The sequence below is a fragment of the Giraffa tippelskirchi genome, chromosome 3 (assembly GCF_054371585.1).
Source record: "Giraffa tippelskirchi isolate mGirTip1 chromosome 3, T2T-mGirTip1v1.2.pri, whole genome shotgun sequence".
Classification (NCBI taxonomy): Eukaryota; Metazoa; Chordata; class Mammalia; order Artiodactyla; family Giraffidae; genus Giraffa; species Giraffa tippelskirchi.
This window is the reverse complement of record NC_137277.1, coordinates 71,789,026-71,801,669: the sequence shown is the minus strand read 5'-3', so window position 1 is coordinate 71,801,669 and position 12,644 is coordinate 71,789,026. Positions and strand designations below refer to the sequence as shown.

Sequence of the window (12,644 nt, the reverse complement as noted above, 5' to 3'; positions counted from 1 at the left end):
AAAGTTGGCTTATAAGGCTTAACATTCAGAAAACTAAGATCATGGCATCTGGTCCCATCACTTCATGGCAAATAGATGGGGAAACAGTGGTTGACTTTTGGGGGGGGGGGCTCCAAAATCACTGCAGATGGTAATTGCAGCCATGAAATTAAAAGACACTTACTCCTTGGAAGTAAAGTTATGACCAACCTAGACAGCATATTAAAAAGCAGAGAAATTATTTTGTCAACAAAGGTCTGTCTAGTCAAGGCTATGGTTTTTCCAGTCATCATGTATGGATGTGAGATTTGGACAGTGAAGAAAGCTGAGCGCAGAAGAATTGATGCTTTTGAACTGTGGTGTTGGAGAAGACTCTTGAGAGTCCCTTGGACTGCAAGGAGATCCAACCAGTCCATACTAAAGGAGATCAGTCCTGGGTGTTCATTGGAAGGACTGATGTTGAAGCTAAAACTCCAATACTTTGGCCATCTGATGCGAAGAGCTGACTCTTTTGAAAAGACCCTGATGCTGGGAAAGATTGAGGGTAGGAGGACAAGGGGACGACAGAGGATGAGATGGTTTTATGGCATCACCGACTCAACGGACATGGGTTTGGGTAGACTCTGGCAGTTGGTGGTGGACAGGGAGGCCTGGCATGCTGAGGTTCAATGGGTCACAAAGAGTCAGACACAACTGAGTGACTGAACTGAACTGAACAAATATGTAGATGACACCACCCTTATGGCATAAAGTGAAGAGGAACTGATGAGCCTCTTGATGAAAGTCAAAAAGGAGAGTGAAAAAGCTGGCTTAAAACTCAACATTCAAAAAAAACTAAGATCATGGCATCTGGTCCCATCACTTCATGGCAAATAGATGGAGAAACAATGGAAACAGAGACAGACTTTATTTTCTTGGGCTCCAAAACCACTGCAGATGGTGACTGCAGCCATGAAATTAAAAGACGCTTGCTTCTTGGAAGAAAAGCTATATCCAAACTAGACAGCATATTAAAAAGCAGAGACATTACTTTGCTGAACAAAGTTCTATCTAGCAAAAGCTATGGTTTTTCCAGTAGTCGTTTATGGATGTAAGAGTTGGAATATAAAGAAAGCTGTGCGCCAAAGAATTGATGCTTTTGGACTGTGGTGTTTGAGAAGACTTTGAGAGTCCCTTGGACTGCAAGGAGATCCAACCTGTCCATCCTAAAGGAAATCAGTCCTGAATATTCATTGGAAGGACTGATGTTGAATCTGAAACTCCAAAACTTTGGCCTCCTGATGTGAAGAACTAACTCATTGGAAAAGACTCTGATGCTGGGAAAGATTGAAGGCGGGAGGAGAAGGGGATGACAGAGGATGAGATGGTTGGATGGCATCATCGACTCAATTGACGTGAGTTTGAGAAAGCTCTGGGAGTTGGTGACGGACAGGGAGGCCTGGCATGCTGCAGTCGATGGGGTCACAAAGAGTCGGACACAACTGAGCAACTGAACTAAACTCAAGTCCTACAAAGCTATAAATCTAATGTACTAGAAAATTGAATACAGGACTGTTTAAAGCTCTGTGCTCAGAAATGGCCCAAAATATTTCCAAGCAACAGATCTTTAACAGAGAGAATAGAAATTACAATTTATATTTAGTTGGGACTTGTAAGAGAAAAAAATAACTCTTCCCTGCTCACTACTGAAAATTTTTGAAGATGCACTTAACTTTCAAAACAGTAATAGAGAATGATAGAATTAATAATACAGTGTTAGAGAATTGTTCTGGCTACAAGTATATACTTTTTTAAACTAGGCACTAGAAAATGTGAACCATAAATTTAGTCTTATTCTTTTTAATTTAATATATCTTTATAAACAAACACACTTGTTTGTCTTTATTTTCATTGCATGTTTTTTTTTCCTCAGAATACATTTGAATTTCAGCTAACGTGTTTCAAGCTACATGTATGTATGTATATATGTTTGTGAATATTCACATACAATTTCCACCAAATATTCTATGAAATACCAGGTAGAATCTGAGAATTTATAAAAGCATACAGTGTCATTTTCCCCCAGTAAAGGAAACACAGGAACTATCTTAATTGGATGTGTTGAGGAATATATTTATGATTTGGCTGAGAGATAAATTCTAAAGTCTGCTATGGTTCTGAAAACTTGCTCTTTTGATAGTAAACTACACTCTAAAGTATTTTGTGGTTTTATGTGTATGCATGCATTAGTGTTTCCAGTGATATGGCAGTCTTTGTGTCACAGGATCCTTTATTTAATGTCCAAAGGCTTTGGAAAAAATTGAGAGTAAATAGGGAATAATAAACTTTTCCAGGAAATATGTAACTAAGATAGGCACACTGTATAAAATGGAATCTTAAATGATTTGAAGTTAATTTGTTACTAATTATATAGTAGTAAATGTGAAAAACAAGTTTATAGGTGAGATAATAAAGAATAATAAATTCAGCGTGGCCATAATTTTTACTTATAGATAGGCAGATCTCTTGCTTAAAGTCTAAAAGTGTAGCCAAATGTGATTTAAAAGATGTAGATATGCCCAGTGAGGTCATTTTTACCTTTGTCAGTTGATAGTTACTGTTTACTCGAATTTCTCTTACTTCAGGTGATATTTGGTGTCAAACAGAAAAACATTTGACAGAGAAGTGTTGAACTTTCACCTGGAGGTTTGGTTTCTGTAAAACAGCCTAAAACAGTAAAAGTGCAGCTAAAGGCTTTCTTGAGTTATTCTTGTCAGGTCTACTTCCCAGACTCATTGAATCATAGCACTCATTTTCTTTAAATCCAGGATCTGTTTCTGATTGGCAGACATATTTAGATTCAGCAGATTAAAAGCTACCAGTTATCTGTGTTGCATTTCCCTTTGTCTTATATCTAGTCTCTGAGAGAGCAAAGAACTTTTAGTCACAGCAGGAACTTCCTGTAAAATACAGTAAATGACTGTGTTTTCCTCCTATGCCACACCCTTTATTCTTTCTAGGTGCTGGGCATTTCTCCATTACTTTAGGTCACTTAAATAGAAGTCAATAAATGTAAATGTATTTTCATTTATTTTCAATAACTAGTAGACATATAAATATCATTAAATATATTAGCAAGACTTTACATTAAGCAAACAAGCCACAAAGTGGAAAGGCCTGTCCTATTGCTGCTGCTGAGTCACTTCAATCATGTCCGTCTCTTTGCGACCCTATGATCTGCTGCCTTGTCAGGCTCCTCTATCCATGGAATTTTCTAGGCAAGAGTACAAGAGTGGGTTACTATGCCCTCCTCCAGTGGATCTTCCTGATCCAGGGATCGAACCCAGGTCTCCTGCACTACAGGCGGATTCGTTACTGCTGAACCACCAGGGGAGCCCAAGACTTGCCCATCTGGGCATTTTTAAATATATTGTGACTGATGGGTTAACACAGACAGAAAATTAGGTAATCTAAGAAAGTTATAAAAATGGGCAATTTAGGAAAAACTGGCTTGAAGTTAAAAACTGCAAAATTATAACCCTGACAGGTATAAATGAACTGTGGCATAGGCTGATTGAAAATTTCACTTTGATGTGTTCATGCTAGCGTCTGCATAATTTTGGAAGAGGGAAAATTTTATCAAAACCGATCTATTCCATAAAAAGATAATTAACTTGCTTTGAAAAGAAGATTAAGGTGGACTTTGGGAGATAGGATAGAAGACAAAATGAAACAATAATAAAGTATCTAAATAAAAGAGACAGAGTTTTCTACTGGGGGAGAAGGGTGCTTTTTTTTTTTTTTTAATTTGGGGTTTTCCTACAGAGGGGAAATCCACACCCTAATGACTATTAGAATTAATCTGGAGTTAAATGAACTCTGCTGAGATTTGGCAGAGGGGTTTGATTCTTAATTATAAGTATAGATCTATCCCACTAAATGAGCTTTTCTGATATGATAAAAACCTCTTTCAAGATAGGTACTCTTTGTTCAACTGATTGTTTTTTTATGGATCATTGCATCTTGGAAAAAGACTAGAGTTTTTCCACATCTAATGACAAGCTCTTTTGGTTTTGGAAATGCATAATAATCTTCATTATTGAAAACAAAACTTCATTATCAATAAATAAATGTAAGCTATTTATTAATCCTAAACTACAAATGTAAATTATTATACATAGAGGTAAAAGCTCCAGTTGCAAAGGACCTTTCTTAATCTCCTTATAATTTATTATCCTTAATGACAAAAGAGAAATCCTTATGGTATCTTCTAACCCACTATTTGCAAAGCCTTATATTTATTTTCTTACTAACAGCATCAAGAGCTCATTTTCATGTGATATATGTAGTATCTCATCACCTTATCCAGATCTAATACATTCTCCTGTAATTATGTCAAGTTAAGAACATGAAGTTAGATGTTTTGGTTACAACTCCATGCTACAATGAAAGGTACGATATTATAATTCATCATATTTTCATAGTAAAATGTTATATGCATATTTATTAGTAAAGTTATTTTAAGTGTACTTTTCATGGAAGAGGGAATGCAAAGATGAATTAAACATGCCAATCTAGTGAGAGTGTTCTTCTAACTTTACTGTTGATGCTATTTCTAAAGTAATTTTAAAACTTCATCCATTTAAGTTACTAGGTCATTTGTAAAATGTAATATTTGGCATATTTTAAATGTTGATATTTTAAACTGTAACGGCCATATTATTTTCAATGAAATATAAGTGCAACAACGATTTAATACCTACACAATCACTCGTAGAGAAATGAGTGTTCTCTTGACAGCTGAAAATTTCTTAATCTCCTTGACATCATATTCCACTCCACTATCCACCTTTTGCTTACAGAATTTTATTCTACTGAAATATATTTTTTAGTTTTCAAATTCTTTTAAGTGACTACATTACAGAACCAGGAAAAATCATAATAGAGAAACAGAATGAGTAAAGACAGAGCGGAGGAAGAAAGATGGAGGGAGGAAGAAGTAGATCACTGAGTGAGCAAGTGATGTTTGAAAACTATAATCCTGCAGTATCTGCCTTTTCCTTTGAAGTGTTTGCATGGTTACTATGCAAACTTCTCCTAATCTTTTCCTAGGAAAATTTTCAATGAAGTCTTCCCTGATCAAAATATTTTATGCAACAAAACATATACCTAGGTTGAAATTTCATTAAAAAAATCTACCTGTCTGAATGAGTGTTTTAAAAATCTTTCTCAATCGCTTGACCATTACAATTTTATTAGAATAATAATAATAATAATGATAATAGTAGCTAACACAAGACTTACTCAAGTCTACGCCGTGATCTAAGTACTAAATATTTCCACCTCTACTTCTATCGTGCTTCCCTGGTGGCTCCAATGGTAAAGATTCCGCCTGCAGTGCAAGAGATGCAGGGATTTCAATCCCTGGGTCAGGAAGATGCCCTGGAGAAGGGAATGGCTATTCACTCCAGTATTCTTGCCTGGAGAATTTCATAGACAGAGGAGCCAGGCAGGCTACAGTCCATGGGGTTGCAGAGTCAGACATGACTGAGTGACTAAGACTTTCACTTTTGCAGAAATTCTATCAGTTCTTGTAGAGAGTGACCACCAAGTCTGGAAACACCAATGATACATAACAGATGATGACCAATTTATAATACATAAAAATGTAATATTTATCTTTTCAATCTTTATGATCACATTATTAAAATATATATAAAATAAGTACTGTTTATCCCAGGTTTACCTATGTGGAAACTGAGGCACAAGTAGATTTATTAACTTAACCAAGTGATTAAAAAAACTATTTGATTCAGGATTTGAAAGAGAGTTTGCCTCTAGAGTTTATACTCTAGATCAGAACATAATAAATTCATTACAAAATTTGATACATAATTTTTAAACACAAAAAGTAAAATTTTATTAGAAATATATCAAATGAGATGAAGAAAGTAGAGAGGCCATGCGTACTTTTGAAAAAGGTTTGACAAACTTCAGTGTATCCATTGTCTCTGTACTCATTTTTATGGCCTCAGAGATTGTTATGTCCTGCAGAAATGTTTTGTATAATATTAATAGTGAGACTCAGAAGGGTAAAATAGTATGTGTGTGTGTAAAGAATTAAAAGGAAAACTAGGAAAGAAAAAGTGAAAAGGATGACTGGGTGGCAGCTTAGACCTTAGGAATTTTGGATCTGGAAATCAATTTCTGTACTCAAGCATTTTCTGCCTACTCCTTAGGTGTATTCATAACCCAGTTTGTAGATCATTGGTCTAAAGCGTAAGACATACGAAATAAAAAAATTCAATCTTACCAAAAGTAAAAATGCATTGCATTTGAAAACTATTAGGCTGAGCACTGTAGTCAGAAAAATGAAAAAAACAAATTATAATTTAATGTAAAGCAAATGTGAAAAGGAATAAACAGGTAAATGTATGAAAGCTTATAGTATCTACACTACATAAAGGGCTTCCCAGCTGGCGCCAGTGGTAAAGAACCAATTCAGAAGACTTTAGAGAAGTGGGTTCAATTCCTTGGTCAGGAAATTTCCTTGGAGGAGGACATGGCAACCTACTCCATTATTCTTGCCTGGAGAATCCCATGGACAGAGGAGCCTGGTGGGCTACAGTCCATGGGGTCACGAAGTGTCAAGCAGGACTGAAGCGAAGAAGCATGCATGCCCACTACATACAACATGTACTGTGCTGTGCTTAGTTGCTCAGTGGTTTCAGACTGTGACTCTTCCAGTTGCCATGCCCTCCTCCAGGGGATCTTGCTGACCCAAGGATGGAACTTGGTTTTTCTCCTGTGTCTCCCAAATTGCAGGCAGATTCTTTGTCCACTGAGCCATCAGGTAAGTCTGCATAAAACTTGGTTCCCATTAAACTTCCATTATAACGTACTTTTACCTATCAAATATTAAATACTTGTCATTATGAATAGATTGTTATCATAACTCATTACATAGTTACCATTAACAGAATTTCTCTTACTGAAGGAACTATTTTTTGTATGTAAAATACATAAAAAATAACATATGATAGAGCAGATACATAACTATAAATGTTTGCAGTTGCTTAAATATAACAAGAAAAATCTCCTCTCCATGAATCAATGTTAGAAATGTATTATTTTCACTCTTATAAAGGAATCAGGAAAATGAGTGATAAAGAGGAAGAGAGAGGATCCAGAAAGATGGAGAGAGGCTGGAAATAGATAAGATATTGGAAAAGCCAAGTGATCTTTATAAATGATGATGTCTACCACTTGATCTGAAATTGTTTACATTGCTAATATGTGAATCTCTCCTGAATATTTCATATGAAAATATTCAATGCAGTCTATTACATGCAAAACAATTTATGTGTCTGGAATTTTTTATTGAGATCAAAGAAAGAACTATTTCAGGCATCAATACAAAAGAGAACAACTTTATGCACTAAAATAGAGTCTGATTAAAAGTAAGGTAACAAGGAGATTTCAGAGAAGTGTATTTGCAAAGAATACCACCCTTTATAGGATGCCTTATAATACGGAAATCTCTTACAGATTAGAATACTTGTAGATTTTTTGGCACTGAAAATGAAACCCCCAAGTCACTGGATCAAGAACAATACTGAATTATTGAAGTGGTGTATTATACTTAGGTTCATGCTTTATTTTGCATGTGAGATATGCAAGCTAACATAAATGACAAGTATATATAGCAAATGTTACTCATCAATTGTGCTAAACTCATTTTGTTGAATCCATAATTTTTATTTGAATGATTTTTATTGGAAACACAGCTAATTACACAGAAAGGTAAGAATTGGTATTTTTTTTAACATACCAACTATTATAAAATTGTATCTTTTAACTCTTTAAAAAATTACATTTAAAATATATGCTATATATTTTTATACCTCTTCTTTGTAACAGGTCATTAATTACATCTTATAGAATAATGATGTCCCCTAGTTTACTTGCTTTTAACTCTGAGCAATAAGACAGTGTGTTATTTATTTTTCAAGGGATGGTAAGACAGTTATGCATGAAGTTGATCTATAAGAGTAATTTAATCACTAAAGATATAATTTTGGGGGAACATTTTAATACAATTTGAGTTTTGAGTTTACAGGCATGATAAGGTGTACTACACAGAGGTTTAAAATAGCTCTTTACAAATGCTTCTTTAATGTGGCTCAGGGACAAGAAAGATGGACATAACAAATTAAAGGACAAAAGTAGAATGCAAAATGTACCCTTTGGAGATGATGATTAAGCCAAGAGCCAAAGTGACCAAGAAGAGTTAGAATTAAGGAAAATCTTAGAGTTTATTTTTATTTTGAGCAACTCTCTCTCTCTTTTTTTTTTTTTTTCTTTTTCTCAGATTTAATCTCCTATTTTACAGATAGGGAGACCAAACACCAATCTATTTATGTGACATGCAAAGTCAAAGGCTTAACTAGGAGAGAGATGCTACACAATGGACCCACCCTCAGTGGCCATCCTCTCAAATTACACACCAGTGGCCTTTTTGCTCCTTGTGTACCCTTACCATCTTACCAGATGAGATGTAGTAACCAAATCACTGACAACTTGGGGACTTATATACTATGGTCTTGGATTAGAGAAAACTAATATGCTTGTAAGATTTCTCTTTAAAAAACCACCAGGTCATAAACACAAAATTAAATCCAGGGTCCTGAAAGTGTCTTATTTGAGTTAAAGTCTTATAATTTGTATCATTAGTTTAGTGGAATACCAATACCTTTCTTTTTTTTGTAAATTTACCTTAATTTAGTTCTCACTGTTCTAATCAACCTGACTCTCTCCTGATTCTCTGACCTATTCATAATATTTGCTGAGAAAAATTTCACATTGTTCTGTGTAAAAGTACATTCTGATCATTAAGAACCAGGCATTTCTCCTGCCTGAAGAGCCATTTTGAAGAAGGTATATAATTATTTCATGGACATAAAATGATTTTTATTAAAGAGACATTTTTATTAATTTATATAAAAATAAAATGTATAAAGATGCTTAATTTTTCCCCAAATGATGTATAAATGTAATGCAATCAAAGTAATGAATAATTTTAAAGGTCAGCTAAGCAAATAGCAATGATAAGACAAAGAGACCCTAGAATCCAAATCAGTTTGTTAATATCACTTAGCAAATAGAACAATTTAGTTATGTTTTAAGTCAGTAATAGAATGGATGCATTATTTGATAAAAAGCATTGCTACAACTTTCCATCAGTTTTGGGAAAAAATTTGTATGTGAGATTCAGTTTCAATTGGTTTAAGACTTAAATGTGAAAATGGATCTATTAAATTATTATAAATTTAAAAGTTAATATTTTTACTACCATGCAGTCAAAGAGAATTTTCAGTAAGAATATAAAATTTTAGTGATTAATAGAAATGGATCCTTCTGTTGCCAAAATTCAGTCTAGCCAGAGATATTCTCCTTGATTTTTCCTCTTTCTTACCTTTTACCTATTTGTCAAGTCTCATTCAGAGTCTACTGAATGATTATGTAAATTAAGAAATGAAACAGAGATATTCTCCTTGATTTTTCCTCTTTCTTACCTTTTACCTATTTGTCAAGACTCATTCAGAGTCTACTGAATGATTATGTAAATTAAGAAATGAAACAATATTTGGAGTTAGAGGAATTGAGCTATTACAAATCACATTATTTATTACAAAGAACTTCAAATGATATTTTATTTCCAGCTCCTGTCTTTAATTCAGAGTGATTACAGTTAGAGGACCCAGAATTTCAGAGCTGAAATGGACCTGAATGTCTCACAGTATAACCTGCTCATTTTATAGATTTAGAAGGTGGGAGTTCAGGAATGTTTGGTGATTTGCCTCATATCCCACAGCAGAGGCAGATGAACTAAGAGTAGGGGTTTTCTTTCTTAGGTCTCATTTCTGGGCTTCTTGTATTAGGTTAAAGTTAAACTGCATGTGAGTCAAACTAATATGATAGCAAACTGGTTCTCAGTTATATTTTTTCATTTTTCCAGAGATCATTTTTTCAACCTCTTTCTTGCTAGAATTTAAATACATATACATCTTAAGCTCTTCATGCTAGAAATAAAATTTTAAAAATTACCATCAGGGCTATTGCTGTCTTACAAAAAATCTCACCAATACACTGCAAGTCAGAGATCAATTTAATGAAGAGAATGCAGTTTAAATTCAGACTTCATTTTCAAGCCATTTCCAAATTATCTCCTTCAAACTAGCCAATATATGTTAGAATTTATAAGCTGGAAAGACAGAAAAGAATGGGTAATCCTCTTAACTTCCATATGAGGATGACTGGTACTCACAGATAGTGGAAGTTAAAGTCAGTTTTTGCCCAGTAAGTGAATCTTCTTTCATTTTATGCTCTTTCTTACATGTCTCCAATAAGCAAAATTGGAGCTTTAAGAAATTGATCTGGCACCACTTCACATAAAAAAGTTCAGGAAGAAAAATTCAACTGTCAGTTATAAGTAGGCATTTCAAGCGTTTACACCATGCTCTAAGGAACAGTGAGTCATATGAGATTCAATGTGCAAAGGAAGCTGACACATAAAAGGATAGAACAACAATGATGAGTTCCCAAAGACATGCTGTAGGACAAAGAATAATTATAGAGGGTCTATTTTTGGTCCAACAAAATGACTTGGGAATTTAAAGTCAGAATAAGGAATTAATTCACTCAGCTTTGAATTTAAGATAAAATAATTCACTAGCCTTTATTTTTCATTAATGCTATTATAGTTTATTGGGATGATGCATTACTGAATTGTTAAATACTTCGCAGTCTAAAAATAAGTGAGGACAGGAAAGCTGCTTTAATTTTGTCAGGAAGGAGGATGTGAGGTATAATAATAATCACATAATTAATATTTTATCTGATATGGAACTACAGTGCTAAATATAAATAAGAAGAGATATCTGTCTTCAACAGTAATCTTTTTGGAAGCACCAATGCCCCTGAAACTTGAAATTAATGCCTACAATTGAAGTTGAAACTGCTTTGCCAGGGAGTTCTAAAAATAGTAGCTAGAGCAACTTAAATCTTTAATTCAGCTAACTACCATTTTCCTGTTGCCTTATTTATAAATGATATCCTATTACATTCCAATTATGGGAAAGTTTTATAGCCATTTGTAAGAATATAACAGTGACTATGTGAATCAGAAAGCAAAGAACTTTACAGAGGAAAGGAATTTAGATTAAAAGAGCAACCCAGCCCTATTACTTTATACGTGAAACATAATTTGTTATATATATATATATGCTGCTGCTGCTGCTAAGTCGCTTCAGTCGAGTCCGACTCTATGCGATCCCAGGGATGGGAGCCCACCAAGCTCCCCGGTCCCTGGGATTCTCCAGGCAAGAACACTGGAGTGGGTTGCCATTTCCTTCTCCAATGCATGAAAGTGAGAAGTGAAAGTGAAATCATTCAGTCGTGTCCGACTCTTCGCTACCCCATGGACTGCAGCCCACCAAGCTCTGCCGTCCATGGGATTTTCCAGGCAAGAGCACTGGAGTGGGTTGCCATTGACTTCTCCTGTTATATATATATATATACATATATATATATATACATATATATATGTATATATATATATACATATTTATAGTTAAAACGAGATTAACCACAGACTTTATATATTTGTATGTGTTTGTGCTTTTGTGTGATGTTTGTGGCTAATACTACCAAATTAAGGATATTAATAAATCTTATAAGAACCATTTGTATTAATTTAACATTCCTAGTCCTCTAGCAAGGGAACAAAAACATGTGGGATAAATTCTTACCCAAAGGTCCCAAGGAAATGACTTTGTAAGTTTGACAGATGTCCATAAGTCCATCTATATCAGTAGTTTGTTAGATTGCTTTTCAAAGTTTTGCTTTATTCAGAAGTTATTTGGAGTTATATTATGTATCATTCTGTGAAATCTTTCTTATGATTGTTAACATATTCATATTGTCCTCAACTTCATTGTAAATCTAACATGTTACTTTCATTAAGTCATGAATGTCCTTTTGTAATGTATTCATATGCAGTACCTGAAGGTAGGGCCATCCATAGTTTTGACTGGTGGTAGCACAAGTGGTTGGTGTATCATCGTAGGACCCTAGATGACAAGAGAACATTCTTGTGAATTCGGTAATAATATTAGTGGATAGTGGGATTTTACATAACTTAAAGTTATGTACTAGTGTCTTTTCTTAAAATCACAAACATCTATTTTAAATGTTTCATTTTAATGGGAAGTTGGAAGGTATTGTTTCAGGTAATTTAGGTTGCTACCATTTTAACCTGAAAGTAATCAAGAACTTTGTTCTTGGACCTCATTTGTTAAGAATAAGGATTTTAAGGCACACGTACGTGGAGGATGGTGCCTGTTCAAGATCTGAGCACTAGGAAGAAGTGGACGTCCTCAAATGTTCAGGAGAAAAGTTGTTCCTGGAGGAAAGGGTGGCTTGGTCAATGATTCTGAAAATGGAATGACATGACTGGTTCAAAGCATATAAAGAAAGCCAACATGATCAAACTGAAGTGAATGAGGGGGAAAGAGTGATACAGATCTTGTCAGAGGAAGCTAGAGGCTAGACCATGTCAGTAATGAGATTTAGCACTCCTTAAATATAGAGTATCACTAACAAGTGAGATTCATCCACTGATAAAC

General features: G+C 34.5%; 1 protein-coding gene across 8 annotated transcripts in view; it reads right to left on the bottom strand.

Moving 5' to 3' along the window:
• Positions 1–12,644, bottom strand: part of CALCRL (calcitonin receptor like receptor) — a 127,451-nt gene that overhangs the window by 90,593 nt on the left and 24,214 nt on the right. For 3 of the 8 annotated variants that reach the window (XM_081579434.1, XM_081579439.1, XM_081579436.1), the window contains exon 2: positions 12,022–12,089. The exons of the other annotated variants lie outside the window; for them this stretch is intronic. The gene's annotated coding sequence lies outside the window, so the exon portion shown is untranslated. The remainder of the gene's footprint in view (positions 1–12,021; positions 12,090–12,644) is intronic. 8 annotated transcript variants of the gene reach the window in all.